General features: G+C 39.9%; 2 non-coding genes across 2 annotated transcripts; one reads left to right on the top strand and one right to left on the bottom strand.

Annotated features, from left to right (window-relative positions):
- Nucleotides 1–1164: 1164 nt before the first annotated feature.
- Nucleotides 1165–1246, bottom strand: trnas-gcu (transfer RNA serine (anticodon GCU)). The gene has a single exon. It is a non-coding gene; the product is annotated as a tRNA-Ser (tRNA).
- A 463-nt stretch (nt 1247–1709) lies between these two features.
- On the top strand, nt 1710–1850 carry LOC141314581 (U4 spliceosomal RNA). Its single transcript, XR_012350143.1, has one exon. It is a non-coding gene; the product is annotated as a U4 spliceosomal RNA (small nuclear RNA).
- Nucleotides 1851–12330: the final 10480 nt, after the last annotated feature.

The following is a 12330-nucleotide window of genomic DNA, read 5'->3' as shown; positions in this document are numbered from 1 at the left end:
TTTCCCTTTTCTCTCTCTCTTTTCTTTCTTTTTCTCTTTTCCCCCCCTTCTCCCCCCTCCTTCCTTTTCTTCCCCCCCCTTAACAGACTATTGTTCCCCAGCTTTGGCGCAATCGGTTAGCGCGTTCGGCTGTTAACCGAAAGGTTGGTGGTTCGAGCCCACCCAGGGACGTGTGAAATGCCGGAGTTTTGCACGCGCGTCAGGTGTCCACTGACGCCTATGCCATTCTTAGGGTTGCGAGGCACAGCTTTCTCAGGGCGTTTATCTTGTGCACCTTCAATAAGCTGGCTTGTTTTAAAAGAATTCAGCGGCGGGTGTTTGGTGAACATTTTCACCAGCTCGAGTAGTTTGCTGTGGCATGTGGATGCCTTCTTTACTGATGATCTGTCTCTGGGGCTCATCTAGTTGACATAGTATCCGCTGACATTCGGCTGAAGGTGCTGATCCACCATCTGCTCTTGGTACGGACTGGAACCGGGGGACTGTAGTGACCATCAGATCGGAATACAGAATGGATCTGGTGGCTACGGTGACCTCAGAATAAGAAGAAACAGACTAATATTAATGTAGATGCAAAAGTTCCATGTTGCCACAAAGTCAATACCCCACCGGGATGACTTGAAATACAGTCAGCATCGGCAATTTTTGCCAATCTCTCTGGAGGCTTGTTGAGAAAGATAGTCTTGCTTCGTTTTGTTTCCTTTTATTGGCGTGGCTGGTTATTGGTCCTCGTCAAAGAGGTGTCCACCGATCGTAGCGTGCCGGAGCCAGAAGACTTGTTGTTTTGTCAATATGTTCTCAAGACTTTGCGGCAGGTATCAATAAACTACAGCACAATCACAGCTCGCCGCTACCCATCGTCAACAGGTTGGGCCTGTCTGTTCCGGTGGGCTCTCAGTGGTGCTAAAGCATCAAATGAAGAGGATGGGATTCGAACCCACACAAACCAAGGCGTGCCGAGCACAACGGACTAGCCTTGCATCGCCTTAACCACTCGACCACCTTTCGTTTTGCGCGGTCCTTTTGTTTAACCCTCCCGATTCAGACCACCAGCTCATTAGTAGAGCGCTCAGTGAACTGAACTGAGTGTGTCAGATAGGGAAGACACACAAAAATTGCAGAGTGGGGTCCCCAGGACCGAGGATCACTGCTAAACGTACCGAACGACGAGGATGGGATTCGAACCCACGCGTGCAGAGCACAATGGATTAGCAGTCCATCGCCTTAACCACTCGGCCACCTCGTCATATTACGTGGCGTCTTTTATTTAGCACTCCCGATTCAGATCATCAGCTCATTAGTAGAGAACTCAAAGAACTGAACTGAGTGTGTTAGATAAGGAGGACACACAAAAAGTTCAGCATGGGGTCCCCAGGACCTAGATTAAGGTCCAGTGCTAAAGGAACCGAACGACAAGGATGGGATTAGCAATCCATCGCCTTAACCACTCGGCCTCCCCGCCCCCTTGCTGACTGAGAGAGGCCATGCTGCGGACCTTTTCAGCTGCTGCTGCTGTGCTTTCAGCAGGCTGTTTTGAGCACAGAGGGAATAGTGAATGAGCCGTCTTTTACACACCTCTAATCTGTTCCGTAGAAACACGGTGCAGCAACCCGTGCCAGGAGACTGTTTGCGCGGCAGTTTAAAGCTTGCTACCACCTTGTCGGTTCACATCCACGTAGGTGCCTGAAAAGGTCACGACCGTCGCCGGCATTCTTTCGCAGAGGCAATATTGTAGCCTATGAGGTTTATCCGAGGCGCGATCATTGCTGGTAGAAAACTTTACCCAATACCCCGCCAGGATGACTTGAAATACAGTCAGCTTTGGCCATTTTTGCTAGCCTCTCTGGAGGCTTAGAGTATTGTTGAGAAAAAGTAGCCTTGTTTCGTTTAGGTTTTGTTTCTCGTCAAAAAGGTGTCTGTTGATGATTGAGCGCCAGAGCCAGAAGGCTTGTTGTTTTGTAAATATGTCCTCAAGACGGGTATCATTAAACTGCAGCGCAATTACGGCTCACCGTTACCCATCGTAAACAGGTTGGGCCTGTCTGGTCCGGTGGGCTCTCAGTGGCGCTAAAGCTTCCAGTGCTTGTCGAGCACAATGTATTAGCCTTCCACCGCCTTAACCGCTGGACCACCTCGTCATCTTGCGTGGTTTCTTTGTTTAACACTCCTGAATCATGTGCATGTGGATGCCTTCTTCGTCTTTTGTTTCAGCCGCCGAGGGCCTGATTTCCACTGAGGCCCTGCGTCAAACTCCCTATGAGACACAATCGAACGTTAGTAGTAACCTCCGATTACGGCCGAATGTGGATTCTGCTCGGACGACGGGGCACCGGTACATCCTTTGTAGCTTTGGCTTGTTAGCCAAACGCTACAGCAGTTTTCCATTTCCCATGAAATCATCCTTGATTTCCTTAAGAAAGGTGCCCCAAATTGGTGGAAAATCACATCTCAACCATACGCTGTCCAAAGCATTGACCCGCCTTCACGCGGCAAAACAGAACGTATTGTTGGCCCGCACTGCTGGGTCAAACTGCGCTTCCCAAAAACAGATTGGGTCAAAACCGACAGAAGAAAACTCTAAGCCTGCTCTAAGCCCTACCCACGGGGAGGGCTCGACAGTCTCGCACAACGTGAGAGCCTCCGTTTCGCCTGTGTAATTTGGGGGCCGATGAATACTGGGTCCGACCCAGTGAAGAAGCCCACGACCAGCCCGGCTAGCTCAGTCGGTAGAGCATGAGACTCTTAATCTCAGGGTCGTGGGTTCGAGCCCCACGTTGGGAGGCTCAGTTGACTCTCTTTCTTCCCAAAAGGGTGGCGGGCTCCAGCGTGCCCATTCGCCGCGCAAGCTGAGCGGATTTTGCGAGCTCCGGAAACATCTTTCAAAACAGATGTCGCTGTTAGTGCGAGCGATTTTAATCCCTATCACTAACCCTAACCCTTGCTTTTACACCGGTGATCCGGCGGCAGCAAGCAGCAGCGGCTGTCTCTGTGGCGCTACCTGGAGCAGGATCGTCTGTTTCCGCGGCCGTCTCCTCATCCAATCGCCGATCTCGCCGTCCATTGTGAGAATGGACGAGAGCTAATCGCGTCGCTCGCCGTCCATTGTGAGAATGGACGAGAGCCAATCGCGTCGCTCACGTCCATTGTGAGAATGTTGAGAGCCAATCGCATCGCTCGAGCTCCATTGTGAGAATGTTGAGAGCCAATCGCGTCGCTCGCCGTCCATTGTGAGAATGGACGAGAGCCAATCGCGTCGCTCGCCGTCCATTGTGAGAATGGACGAGAGCCAATCGCGTCGCTCACCGTCCATTGTGAGAATGTTGAGAGCCAATCGCATCGCTCGAGCTCCATTGTTGAGAGCCACTCACCGCGCTTAGTTTCATTCTAAGTCAGGTTCAAAAATCAGACGAACGGAATATAGGATAACTTTTCAAAGTAAGTAATACATGTTTTCTACTTTCTTCCTTTCTGTTTACAATGTTCTCAATTGGTAACTCGTTACGTTTTCGTCCGTCGTTCATTCGTGTTTGGCGTTCACAAACTTTTGACTCGCGAATTGCCCATGATGAAACACCGTTTAAATGTAATCTAACTTTCTAAAGTCCATTTACACGTTCTTAAGTTCGATTTAAATGGGGGGAAAAACACGTTTCAGCTGTAAGTGCAGTCATCCCTTATGACAATTTACCTTGTTTTTACTATAGTGAAAGCGTAGTAACCATGTTGTGTTTTTGGCTGATCGATTACAACTGTATGAACACAGTCTTACTATAAATGAAAATCTGAATGAACAGCAACAACAAAAAACGTTGTGCTTGTGTTTGTCGTCATTTACCATGGCTTTTCATTACTTGCCTATAATCTCACATATTAAACACAATTGTGCCTGTAATCGTACTTATTAAACTCAGTTTACTCGTTCTTTAAGTGTAAACACAGTCTTACTATAAATAAAAATATGAATGAAAAAAAAAAACAAGTCATTTACCATGCTTTTACTATAGTGAAAGTGTAGTAATCATGTTTTGTTTCCATGATTTGCCTATAATATCACATATAAAACACCATTTGCCTGTAGTTTTGCATAGTAAACACATCTGTTCTATTTAAAGTTTGATTTGGATGTAAAAAATATGTTTAGTTGTAGACATTGTCATTTCTAATTAACATTTAATGTGATTTTGCTGTGTGAATGTAGTAATCAAGTTTTGTGTTTGCAGATGGATTACTATTTATATAAACACAGATGCAAGTGCTACAAATAATAATTTAAATGAAAATGCAATGTTATATAGACATCCCTTACAAAAATTAACCATGGTTTAAGTAAAGTGTACTTACTATGTTCTTTTTTTTTTCTCAGATTGATTATCATATGTATAACCACAGCTTTTAACTAACAATGTACTTTATTTTACATTGTCATTAATACATGCTATATGTAGTTACTATAGTAATAACAGTAAATTATGCATAATTGGATGCAACTAACTGTAAACCAAACAAAACACTAATCTTATCCCTATCGTAACTGCATGTAGTAATTTCATATTCAAATACTTATATGTCTAATTGTAGTGTAACACCTTTAAATGTGTAACCTTGTTTTGCTTTATTAGCAATAAAATAATGTTTAATTGTTGTAATGGGTGCCATTATTTAGTCATCTTGAATATATATCGTTGTATCATTATAAAAAAATTAAAAACATTTGTGTATTTGTCCAATACCTGCAAAATGCACATTACTAACTATTATTTCCCTATTATATTTAGATGAGCACTAAGCCAAAGAGCCACAAGGCCATGGGTGATGGCGAGTGGATGGCCAGGTTGAGGACTTTTGCCAGCTCCGGGGTTTGTCCGTCTGGAGGCAACAGACCAGCACCACGGCAGCAGAAGTGGTACAACCTCTATCAGAAGGTAAAGTTACCTGTATCTCATTGTAGAATATGTATGTGTACATTATTTGTCAAACATTTTTACACATGACTGTGTTTAATGTTTTTGAAAGAAGTGTCTTTTGCTCATTAAGCCTGCATTTATTTGATCAAAAATACAGAAAAAACAGCAATATAATTTGTACTGCATATTTGTATTTATTTTTTCATTTTTTAATGAAAACTGTGATACGTTTTGCAGAATTCATTGATGAATAAAAAGTTAAAAAGAACAGCATTATTTCTTTAAAAAAAAACTTTTGAACAGTACTGTATATTGTTACAGAAGATTTTCTATTATATTTCTAATGCTGTTCTTTATTTAACTTTTTAATGATTTCTTAAATGATTGCTAAATATATTCAGCGTTGATGACAGAAATAAATAAAATTTAAAGTATATGGAACTGTAAATTTAAACTGTACACAGTAAAGTCCCCAGTGTTAAATCAACACTGCTCAGAGTACATATGGTCCCACTCCAGATAGTGTTAAAGTAACACTGAAGCAGAGTTAAAGTTAATGAGGTAATTAGGTGATTAACAAAGTGATGATTGATCATTATTAAAGACACCTGATGTTAATAAGCAGAATCACCAAAGGAGAAAACCAACATTTTTAAGCAACCATTATAGTGGTCAGTGTTCGCATTAGTTGGGCTCTTAACATTTTATAATATTATTCATGTTTTTTACAGTTTTTATTAAATAAATGCAGGACTGATGAGCATAAGACACTTTTTTCAAAAACATTAAAAATAGTAATGTGTCCAAACTTTTGAATGATCCTGTATTTGTGTGTTTTCTTTTATTATTATTATTATTATTTTTTTTTTTTCATAGGAGAGCTGCTTGGTGGTGACTACCTCCTGAGTCAGACTGGACATCCCCTGGTAGTGGACCCTGACTCAGAAGAGACAGAGAACATGCTGGAGGATGTGGATGAAGGTGAGGATGAAGAAGACGAGGGCTTCGAGGAGGACCAAACACTTGACATTACTGTGACGAGTCTCACCGATGACCCAAGCTTCTCTCTGTCCTCCACTCAGCCTGATGCCTCCTTCACGCCAGGTGCCTCAGCATCTCCTGACAAGTCTGTGGTATGTAAATATCTTGTTGTATGCATGTATGTAATTGTGTTTCATGTAATATTGTTACATTTCTAGGAAAATATATATTTATATGTTTGTTTATTTTGTTCCACTTCACTGTACTCATAATGTTGTTCATTTCTGTTTTTTTTTCTTTATATTTTTTCTCCCAGGCTTTGCATAGTGCTTGTGTGCTGGACAAAGTGGACAGCCTTGTGGAGTATCTTGTGGAGCTCAGGAATCAGCCATCTTTGGCTCTCACCAACCAGCAGGTCAGTTTCTCTACTTTTTCTTCTTGACCTGTCATATGTTAACACTACCACTTGTTTTGTTTTCTCATTTGCCATGTATTATATGCTCTCTCTGCTTAGGTGAGCAATATAGTTGGCAGATCCTGCTGGATTACGATAAGAAGAGAGTGATGTTTGCTGCCAGACACCAGAGCAGGCTGGACACAGGTTCACTCCAGGGGTGGAAAGCGTGAAGAGACATACATTCACCACCACTGTCCCACTTGCCCAGTGGCCAGATTGTTGTCGCCTGATAGAGACCATTTCAAGCCCTGTGCCATCCATAAGAGTCCAAAAAAGAAAGGGGATAAAGTTTTATTTATGTGTATTGTTTTGTGCTTTCTGTTCTTTTGCACTGGCAATGAATGCACTAGTGCCATGGACATTAAGACAGTTTTATTTAAAAGTATAGTTTTGTTTTCTGTTCTTTAGCACTTGCAAAACATGCACAGGAGTCATTAATATTTTAAAGTTTTATTCATTTGTATTGTTCTGTGCTTTCTGTTCTTTTCACTTGCATTTAATGCACAAGAGCCATGGACAATAGAAAGTATTATTAAGAGGTATTATTCTGTTTTCTGCACATGCAACATAACTATAAGAATAAAAATGTAAAAAAAAAAAAAAAAAAAAGAATAATGAATAATTGGCTATGACTGATTGAAAAATAAAAGTTTGGTCATGATTAAATAACTCTTTTTGTTTGTCATTGTTACAGTATCATTAAACGGTTATAGGCCCTTTTAAAAATGTTGATAAATTTGGGGATGATTTAATAAATAAATTTACTATTTTTTGTACTATAAGTTTTAGAACATAACTACAGCAGAAATATATTTAAAGTGCAAAACCTTTGAATAAGATATCAATAATCAGTAATATAAATCTAATAAAATATTAATTTGTCATTTCAGAAATAATTTCATTCATTTGGACATCATTTATGTGATAATTACTGATAAATAAAACATTCAGTAAACACTTCAATGTATGGCAACACTGTAATATGAACTGGGAAGCTTGTGATAATCCTTACTCCCATAAAAATGTACAGGAAAATAGAGAAAACTTTTTTTTCAGATAATTTATTGTAAATATACACTCCAAAAACATTGCTTTAAAGGACAAAGAGAAAAAATGCCTTTCATTTCTTTTCTCCTCATTTTTTCCTTTTCTCTCTCTCTTTTCTTTCTTTTTCTCTTTTCCCCCCTTCTTCCCCTCCTTCCTTTTCTTCCCCCCCTTAACAGACTATTGTTCCCCAGCCTTGGCGCAGTGTGAAATCTCATGTGTCTGTTAATGCATCCTTTACGAGTGAAACTTTTTCCACACAGTTTGCATGAGTAAGGCTTCCCTTCAGTGTGAATTCTCATGTGCCTTTTAAGGTGTCTTTGTTGTTTGAAACTCTTTCCACACTGACAGCAAATTAAATTACTCATATTTCCTGTCTTTTGAGCACTTTCTTGTTTAGAAGTCTTTTCAGACTCTAAGAAACAAAAATACTTTTCTCCAGATACAAAATTAAGATTTTCAAACTGATCTTTCTCTTCAGTTTCATTCAGTTCTTCTCTCTCCTCTTTCAGCGATGTTAGGCCTAAGGTGGAAATACAAAAATATAAAAATTAACCCCAGTTTAATGGCACAAAGCAATTAACATCACAACATGAAGAAATATATTGCATGTATGCTAGATCCTATACCAGGGCGTCCAAACCTGATCTTAGTCGGCCGTTATACAATTAAATAAATCTAGGAAAATTTTGTAGACTGATCTCAACTATTATATACCAATTTTATGTCTCCTAGGGAGAAATTTAGATAGAGGCTAGGAAAAAAAAGGGGACAAACTCCCCAATCAACCATCAAATGAAAAATTCATCACACAATAATTCCTTCTGAGGTTTTATTAAGGGGGCAATTATGTTAGCTAATCATAAAAGTTGGCTGTAACACTTGACCTTTTAAATTAAAAACACCAAAACTGACTGTCTGAGGATGAGAAATGGTGGAAAATGGTCATTAATCTCTCAAAAAAATCTAATAATTAATATAAAAATTCAAATTAAACTTCCTGTAAAAGAAAACAAGCAATGAGCAAAACTATTTTAAAAGTAATTAGCAAGATTTTAAAATCTATACAATGTTTAATAGGAAGCCAGTGCAGTGTTGACAGAACCGGGCTAATTTGGTCATACTTTCTGATTCTAGTAAGAAATCTAGCTGCTGCATTTTGGACCAACTGGAGTTTGTATATTAAGCGTGCAGAACAAGTGTGCCGTAAGAGTCCCAAAAAGTGAAGCCAAAAGTTTTCGATTGCCCCCGTGGTGACTGGCTGCAGTATGGGTCATAAACCCCGCCCTCTCCATGTAATCTAATGGGACGTGAGCCAAACTAAATAATCGAATTACACTTCAAATATTTTTTTTTCCAAAGATGATTTCCATCGTGTGAGGTAGTTCTTTTACTGCATATTCATGTTCAATTGTTCGTTTTTTCTAATAAGTTCACTTTTAGGTCATTATTTAATGCTATAAAAATGGGGTGTGGTGTCATGATTGTGATCATGCGATTGGGTCTGCGGGAGTTTGTGTGGGACTTTGATACCGCGGCTCCACCTCACAAACCTACTGCACAGACTCTTGCTCCAAACAAAACACAACTGCGCAAACTCTGGCTCCAGACAAAACACTACTGCGCAGACTCTGGCTCCAAACGAATCTCTACTGCGCATTCTCTTTTACGTCATTTCCCCCAAGATGGCAGCAGCCATATTAAGACGCATTAGCTTCACTTTTCTGTAGTGAAATGAAGCGGAGATGCGTCATCCATCTTTTTTTACAGTCTATGCTGCAGAACAACCACCCAATAAACCATTACAATAATCTATCCTTGAGGTCATGAACACATGAATTAACGTTTCTGCATTTGACACTGACAGCATAGGTCATAATTTCGATATGTTTTTGAGATGGAAAAATGCAGTTTTGCAAACACTAGAAATGTGGCTTTCGAAGGAAATATTGCTATCTAATAGCACACCTAGGTTCCTCACTGATGATGAAGAATTTACAGAGCAGCCGTCTAGTATTAGACTGTGTTTTATGTTACTACATGTGGAGGTTTTAAGTCCAATAATTAACACCTCTGTTTTTTCAGAATTTAGCAGCAAGAAATTACTTGCCATTCAGATTTTTATATCAGCTAGGCATTCTGTTTCGCCGGGCAGCGAAGAAATATAGAGCTGAGTATCTTCAGCATAACAGTGAAAGCTAACACCATGTTTCCTGATGATATCTTCCAAGAACAACATGTAAAGCGTAAAAAAATGGCCCTAGTACTGAGCCTTGTGGTGCTCCATACTGCACTAGTGATACCTCTCAATTTATTGCCACAAACTGATGGCGGTCAGATAAGTACGATTTGAACCATACCAGTCCACTACCAATAATGCCTACATAATTTTCAAGTCTATTTACAAAAATGTTGTGGTCAATAGTATCAAATGCTAGCTTAGAATCTAGACGTGCCCCTAATGGCAGCAAATTACATTTGCTTCCAAGGGCAGTCTAGTAACTCTCCGTTCACTTGAGATTCCCAAAAATCCAAAATCGACCGGGCCAATCACAAGTCAGTGGGCGGGTTTAACATGATGACGACTGACCCGCGACCATAAGTTCCGTCAGACGTTCTCTGGTTCCGTGAATTACGCGTGAGAGAGAGCAATGGCTGCTGCTAGCGAACAACTTTGTTTCGAATCGACTTTGGCTGCCACTCTGAGAGACTTGGAGTTAAGCTTTTCTCTGAGAAAAGAACAAAAAAAGGCACTGAGGTTGTTCTTACAAAAAAAGGATGTATTTGGAGTTGACTTCGTCACCTTCTTCGTTGCTCTGATTGGTTGTAGCGCTATCCTATTGCGTAGAGAGGGAGTTTTAAAGACAACCGTTTATCCCGCCCCTCTGGTTGAGCGCTGTCTATGGAGAGTGCCCAAACCCTACATTTATGTACATTATGCTAATCAAATGCAGCTCTAAGATCCAGTAGCACTAATAGAGTTGATAAGAGCAGGTCATTTGTAACTCTAATAAGAGCAGTCTCAGTGCTATGATTCGGTCTAAAACCTGACTGGAAATCCTCACAGATACAATTTTTCTCTAAGAAAGAACACAATTGTGAGGACACTACCTTTTCTAGTATCTTTGACAGAAAAGGGAGATTCGAAATTGGTCTGTAATTAATTAACTCACTGGGATCAAGTTGTGGTTTTTTAATGAGTGGCTTAATAACAGCCAGTTTGAAGGTTTTGGGGACATATCCTAATGATAATGATGAATTAATTATATTCAGAAGAGGATCTATAACTTCTGGAAGCACCTCTTTAGTAGCTTAGATGGAATAGGGTCTAACATACATGTTGTAGGTTTAGATGATTTAACAATTGTATACAATTCTTCCTCTCCTATAATAGAAAATGCATGGAATTGTTCCTTAGGAGATCTACAACGCATTATTTGATGCGATACTGTAGCGGGCGGTTGTATGGTTACAATTTTATCTCTAATAGTGTCGACCTTGGAAGTAAAGTAGTTCATAAAGTCATTACTGCTGTGCTTTTGGGAAATGTCTGCACCTGTTACTGCTTTATTTTCTATTAATTTAAGCACTGTATTGAATAGGTATCTAGGGTTATGTTTGTTTTCGTTTAAAAGAGACGAAAAGTAATCTGATCTAGCAGTTTATAACGCTTTTCTATAGGATAGGTTTTATTCACACCAAGCAGTACGAAAAACCTCATTTTGTTTTCCTCCAGCTGCATTCCATTTTCCGTGCTTTTCTCTTTAGAGAGCGAGTGTGATCGTTATACCATATTGGATATGCTGAGCAATTCAGATTAGTCAGAAAGATTACTTACAAAGTAGTCTTTTGTAATAGAGATAATGGTTCTACCGTAATTGTAGCAAGGAGTTGAATTTACAGAGCACATCTAGGTTATGATCAGTGATCATGTCATTTACAAAAAGTGCTTTTGTAGAAAAGGACCTGATATTTAATAAGCCAAGCTTTATCGTTTGTTTCTCTGTATTATATACATTTTTTATTTGTTGAACATCAATTAAATTGTTACTCTTAATTTGGTTTGGGTGTTTTTTGTATTTTCTAGCTCGAGGAACAGACATATTCTCTATAGTTTAATATCTAGGTAAAGGGATCTCTATGTGCTGAGAATTAACAGATTTCTGACGTGAGGTGGCTAGCAGACGGTCGGTTTAGCCAGTCTGTCTTCTTCCTTACCTGGGCCCGGTTGCATGAAAACCCTTAAGTAAGGGTATCCCTTAAAGGAAAAAAATCCCAGAGGCAAGGGATTTCTTTAAGAGCGTTGCAACAAACTTCTTAACAGTCACCCTTACCTAAGTGTTTATTCTAAGCATTTCACGATAGTTTCTGGCAGCGCACGGCAATGGAAGCTGCGGTTGCTATAGTTACTCTTCCATCTCACAGCATAAACATAACGGACCGCAAAACTTACCTTACAACCGCAGCTAAGCCATGGAGAATAATAACATGACAGAAAACAAAAAACGTAAACCCAACTGGACTGAGGACGAAAAGGCCATTCTTTTAGAAGAGTACGCTAAAAGAAAAAACACTCTGCAAAGTCGATATAACCCGTCCATCACTCATTTGCACAAAACGAAAGCCTGGCAGGAAATAACGGACAAAATCAAGTCAAGAAATCTTGCTGTCAAGCGGACAGTAGAAGAGGTGATGAAAAAGTATGAAAATGTTGAACTCAAAAAAAGAAATAAACAACTATAAAAAAGAATCTGGAAAAAACGGTGAGTTACGAGTTAACGTTATTTCTGCTAAATTAATACGTAACTGGACATATTGTGTCAAAAAGTAGAGCGCTTGGTTTAATACACTTTTTAACCAATGTTATTGTATGAAGGAGGAGGGCCGCCTCCACAGGACCTGGTCCAGGACATAATAGGGAAGGATTCGCCTGCTCTAGTCGGC

Source organism: Garra rufa, unplaced genomic scaffold (genome assembly GCF_049309525.1).
Source record: "Garra rufa unplaced genomic scaffold, GarRuf1.0 hap1_unplaced_010, whole genome shotgun sequence".
NCBI lineage: Eukaryota > Metazoa > Chordata > Actinopteri > Cypriniformes > Cyprinidae > Garra > Garra rufa.
Note: the sequence above shows the minus strand (reverse complement) of the source record. Positions and strands in the feature narration are given on the sequence as shown.